This window comes from Miscanthus floridulus, chromosome 3 (genome assembly GCF_019320115.1).
Source record: "Miscanthus floridulus cultivar M001 chromosome 3, ASM1932011v1, whole genome shotgun sequence".
Lineage (NCBI taxonomy): Eukaryota > Viridiplantae > Streptophyta > Magnoliopsida > Poales > Poaceae > Miscanthus > Miscanthus floridulus.
Window position 1 is genome coordinate 56,104,311 of NC_089582.1, and position 6,108 is coordinate 56,110,418.

Sequence of the window (6,108 nt, forward strand, 5' to 3'; positions counted from 1 at the left end):
GAACATGGGAGAAACTTGCGTCGCAGTCCTTGGTGGATAATTTAATTGTGGACGGGTATCTCTGGTGCAGAGGCAAAGGAGCGGTTCCGTAATTACGGTTGGGTTAGTGGGGTGCTTCGTGTAATTGGGAGGCCGGGGTCTCCGGTCTGTGCTGGACGCTGTTGTGGGTCGACGCGGCCGTTTGAACTTTTGGGGGGGAAAGGGTCGCCGCCGACCAAATTTCTCGACTTTGTGACCTTTTTGTTACGAGAAGACTCGATGGCTTTAGAGTATTTTTTATTTTATTTGCTTGTTATTTATTTATTATATTACTACAGGGTACGAATTCGGTATCCACAAGACAAGATATGAGCCACACCATCAGAGGCAGCTCAGTCCATAAGATTAAGGCGTGCGGCATACGGCACTGGTTGACGTGCACCGTAAGGCTACAAGAAGAAGTGATTTATTAGATGTTCAGCCTGTTCGCTGGTTGGTTTCTAGGTTAATAAATCCGACTGGTGCTAATTTGTTGTGAGAGAAAAATATTGTATCATGGCTGATAAGCCCTGACTGAAACCAACAAACGAACAGGCTGATTGTATAATACCAAATAGAATATGTTTCTTATAACCCTACCCCTCTAGACCATATAAGGAGGGGCAGGACTTCTCTAGTGGACATCCTCATACGGATCCTAGGCTCAGCCTAAGGCATTCGATCTCTTGTAATACAATTCACTGAAAGACACAGGACATAGGGTATTACGCTGAGTTGACGGCCTGAACCTGTATAATCGTTATCTCTTGCGTTATGTGTCACTATCCGATTCCATTCATCTACTACCGTACACTACGTGAAAAAAGGTTTGTAGCAACGATGCGATTTTTTATAGGGGCGGCTGGTGATGGAGCCGCTCCTACAGTGACGTGCTGAGGAGCCCAGAGACCAGCCGTCCCTACAAATAAAACAGTAGGAGCGGCTGATGATACGAGCCGCCCCTACAAATGGATCTGATTTATAGGAGCGGCTCACTCACCAGCCGTCCCTGATGTTAGTATTTATAGGGGGCGGCTGGTGATTGAACCGCCCCTACAAATACCCGACGTACACCAAACCAAAATATCATCTGCCCTCCTCCTCTCTCTCTCTGTCTCGACTCTTCCTTCCCCTCCCTCTCTCTCTCCCTCGCTCGTTGTCCCACGCCGCACCCTCCCGCTCCTCCAAGCCCCTCCTCCGTCTCTCCCCCACGCCGCCCCTCCCTCTCTCCCACGCGGTGACCCTCCCTCTCCAGCGGAGGCGCATGGCGTCGCACCCCCTCCTCCAGCGCCGGCAGTCGCACGGAGGCCCGTCCCCCTCCTCCTGCGCCGGCGGCGCGCGGGACCCTGTCCCCTCCCCCTAGCGGAGGCACGGTGGCGGAGCTCGGTGCCGTGGCTCGGTGGCGCGGCCTCCCGTCGAGCTCCAGCGGTGGCGGGACTTGGTGGCGCGGTCCCCTTTACCTTCTTTCCTCCGGCGCGCTGCTGGAGGCCGCATGAAGCACATGGTGGTGGCCACCACCAGATCCGGCGAGGATGAGCTCGATTCGGCGAGGACCAGCCTAGACAGCAAGCCCGCCACGCCTGCCGCTGGGGGTTCGCCGCCCGTCGACAGCAAGCCCGCCGGGTTCTCCGACCACGCCGACGACCGCTCCTCCCAGCCCTAGGTTCGTGCGCGTGCCCCCGATCCGATGCCCTGTAGTTAGGTGCCGACCGATGACGCGATCTGTGGGAGTTCGAGTTCGATGTGGGCTCTAGAGGGATAGATCCGATGTGTCGGATGTATTTGTTCTGTTGGGGCGTTATGGGTTCGATGTCTAGTGGGTGCAGCGGTTATTATTGCTAGCCTGTGATTTAAACTGGTGGTTGTGTGGCGATTTGATTCCCCACCAATAATTAATGCAAATAAAAGTAAAAACTGGTGGGTGAAGTTATGGTTCTGTACGAATTCATGTGGGTTAGTGAAGTTAGATGCCCAATGCTTATCAATTATGATAGGAAATCTTCTGTTTCTGTCAGTCTTGAGATTACCTGTACAACTTACCTCTGCTTATTATAATATATCATCTTATTCTGCACTCTATGTTTATGTTTCATAGTTCGTGTTGTGCAGATTAGCATACGAAGTAAGCCGCATGTTGGCATTTGATTGCTGGCCGGTTAAGGCTTCTTTTGACTAAGTGCTAGGTGCATTTTCTTTTGACCTATAGTTGGATTAGTTTTTGCTGCTTGTGGACTGATGGAGCTGTGTCAATCTTTGCCAACCTTTGTACCTGCTTAGTACTGGGTTGTATGTGCAGCTTACTTTTGCATATTTTTCTTCTGCTTTGACTTTTGATGATTTACTTTTTGCTTGTTTTAAACTAGTTACTGAATTGGGAATTTTGTAACAAGTAGCCACCTAACTTGATGGGCCACATTCAGGATATTTGGAAAATTGTGAGAACATATTATTCGCATGCTCTTTTAGTTGTCTAGTAAATAGTTTCTGGGTTTCGCAAGCTAGAGCTCCAACTCCAAGAAAGACACAGATTTGTTGGAGCTAGATATTTGTAGCTCCAAGAAATCTTGATCTGGAGCTGGAGTATGCGAGATCATTTAGGTGAACCATTTTCCTTGATATTCCTAAGCTGCTAATATGCTAGTTTCTGATTCTGTCTTGGTACTTTACTTCTGCTAGTTTCAAGGGATTCTGGAAATTGGTGCAATATTTTGACCAAGCACCTCCACAACAGGCACTTCCTATTGTTGCTGCTGGTGCTATCCCTGGTATGATTCTTCTTTACATATATTTATCCATAATTGGAATTACTCATCTATGATTAGTTAATATGCGTACAAATTAATAAAAATGATATTTAAATTGTTCTTTAAGCTTTATATATCAATGTTAATATATAAACTAGTGGTTCTGATAAGGTACTGAACTTTATTATGCCTAAGGTTCTTTAGCGAGTTTGGCATTTGGCAACTCCACTCTAATCTGAACTGTCTCCACAAAGAGTTATCCTTGTTAGGAATCAGATTTCTCCTGTATAGAAGAACTAATTTCATTTTGTGGAGGACACTCTCTGGTTTGATATCTTGTTCGTCTTCATATCAGCATGTGTTACATTTTGGTAGTTTCATAGTTTGATTTTCTTGAAACAATATGCTACAGCTGATTGGAGTTTTGAGGGGAAAATATGGTTTTCTATGTAGGCTTTTTAGCAATGGTGGTTTTCTATTATTTTGTTCTATACAATATCTTTTGCTAAGCTAGTTTCATCATCATTTTCATAAATTCTTCTGTTGATGAATTGCAGGTCAGCTTCCTGGTGTCACTGCTCCTATTACTGGGGTTGGGGTGCTTCCAAACTTGTATAATTTGGCTGCTGGACAGGTAATCCATGTGTTTCCTTTTTGGGTGTTTTAATTTGAGTTTCAACCATGAATGGTCATTCTGTCATGATCTGGCATCCAAATTTGATAATCAACTGTCCTTGTTTCTTGGACACACTTGTATCTTGTATTATTTGATCATGTTTGTTGCTTTCTAATTTTGCTTGCCTTGCATCAGTTCAACCCCCTTGTTATTCAGCCACAAGCCATGACACAACAGGCTACGCGACATGCTCGGCGTGTCTATGTGGGTGGGCTTCCTCCAACTGCTAATGAGCAGGTAATTACTTGGATAGCTTAAATTTTTTTTCACTTGTTCCTATTTGATCTTCTATATCCTTACCAGTTCATTATTTCATACAGACCGTTGCCATATTCTTCAATGGAGTTATGGCTGCTATTGGAGGAAACACAGCTGGTCCAGGTGATGCTGTTCTTAATGTCTACATAAACCATGACAAGAAATTTGCTTTTGTGGAGATGAGATCTGTGGAGGAAGCAAGCAATGCAATGGCCTTAGATGGCATAATGTTTGAGGGAGCACCCGTCAAGGTTAGAAGGCCAACGGACTACAATCCTTCCCTAGCAGCTGCTCTGGGTCCGAGCCAACCAAATCCGAATCTCAGCCCCTGTTTAGATTTCAAAAATTTTCACCCCAAAATGTCACATCAAATCTTGTGGCACATGCATAGAGTACGTAGACGAAAAACAAAACTAATTGCACAGTTGGGTGAGAAATCGCGAGACGAAACTTTCGAACCTAATTAGTCCATAATTAAACACTAATTGTCAAATATAAACGAAAGTGCTACAGTAGCCAAACCCAAAATTTTTTACCAACTAAACGCGCCCTCAATCTTGCTGCTGTTGGCTTAACACCTGGCTCTGCTGGAGGATTGGAAGGCCCAGACCGGATCTCTGTAGGTGGTCTACCATATTACTTCACTGAGGCCAAAGTGCAGGAGTTGCTCGAGTCCTTTGGACCTCTGCGTGGATTTTATCTTGTGAAGGATAGAGAAACTGGTAATTCGAAGGGATATGCCTTCTGTGTGTACCAGGATCTTCAGCCTATTCGTCTGACTGTGGCTTGTCGTAAACGATCGTAAATTTCTAGCCGGAACAGTATTTTTCTCTCATATAAATCAGCCGGCAGTACTTCTTCACAAACCAGCAACGATACGAACCAGCCGATCGAACATGCTCCTCTTAATGGCACTCTTACTGTTAGGCAGGCAAACCAAGGAGCGTCTCAGCCTAGGCCAGAGCAAGAAAGCATTCTGTTGCAGGCACAGCAATAGGTGCAAATGCAGGTACAAGCAAGCACTTTTAGGCCATGTTTAGGGTGCGTTTAGATGCAAAAATTTTTAGGTTTTGGCTACTGTAGCACTTTCGTTTGTATTTATCAATTAGTGTCTAATTATGGACTAATTAGGTTCCAAAGTTTCGTCTCGCGATTTCTCACCCAACTGTGCAATTAGTTTTTTTTTTTTCTACATTTAGTACTCCATGCATGTGCCGCAAGATTCGATGTGATGGGTACTGCGCAAAAAATTTTGGGAACTAAACAGGCCCTTAGTTCCTCAAATTTCTGAATTTGGCACTATGCAAAAAGAAGATTCTCCGTCACATCAAACTTGCGGTACATACATGGAGCACTAAATGTTGACGAAATAAAAAAAACTAATTACACAGTTTGGTTGTACTTTGCGAGACGAACGTTTTGAGCCTAATTAGTCAACGATTGGACAATTATTACCAAATACAAATGAAAATGCTACAGTGCACTATAGTGCCGCTCGGTGCCTTGGGTTTCCGGCGGCGCCGAATCCGGCCGGAACTAAACATAGTCTTAGACTGATTTTAGTAGAATAATGACAATGTCTATATTATTATTGTTTCAATTCTGACTTAAATCTTTGTGAACAGAAACTCGTATACCAAGTTGGAGGTGCCATGCCAACAAAAGTTGTATGCCTGACACAGGTAGTGACAGCAGATGAACTAAGAGATGATGAGGAATATGATGACATTGTTGACTGGTAAAGCAATAATGTTACTTGCTTTTCTCTATGCTATCAACAACTATTTGAAGTTCATAATGCAGGTAAAGCATCTTTTTAAGCACACCAGTGGTCAGAACTTGGTGTACTCAATAATTTCTATACATTCCTATAGTGGTTTAAGGCAAAGATGATGCAATCTGCCTTACTTTGTATTTCTATTTTTTTCTTAGTCTGAGTTCTTTGTGTGCGGCTATGGTATGTTTGACGAAATTATGAAAATTCCCTTTCCATATAAAAATGGTTTGCTCCATATGTAAATATATCTAACATAGTTAAAGTTCATATTGTTTTGAAGTAGAACAAGGTTGGTTAGTTTACTTGTTTATCTTTAATGCTAATTGAAAAATATATGTTTTGGTCGAATTTGAATTGTAAATTTATTTTTTTTTTGCGGAAAAATGAGTTGTAGGGGCGGTTGGTAATGTAGCCGCCCCTACAAATCGATTTGTAGGGGTGGCTACAGTACCAACCGCCCTTACAAATCAATTTGTTGGGGGCGGCTGGTACTGTAGCCGCCCCTACAAATCATCGTTTTGTAGCCACCCTTTCATAGGGGCGGCTGACAGAACCGCCCCTACAGATGTTTACCAGGCGCCCCTGGAAATGGTTTTCTACGTAGTGGTAGACATACCCCTCGGTAGACATCCGGA

At 44.1% G+C, this 6,108-nt stretch overlaps 1 pseudogene; it reads left to right on the forward strand.

Annotated features, from left to right (window-relative positions):
* Positions 1 to 1,282: 1,282 nt before the first annotated feature.
* On the forward strand, positions 1,283 to 5,745 carry LOC136543766 (splicing factor U2af large subunit A-like; annotated as a pseudogene).
* Positions 5,746 to 6,108: the final 363 nt, after the last annotated feature.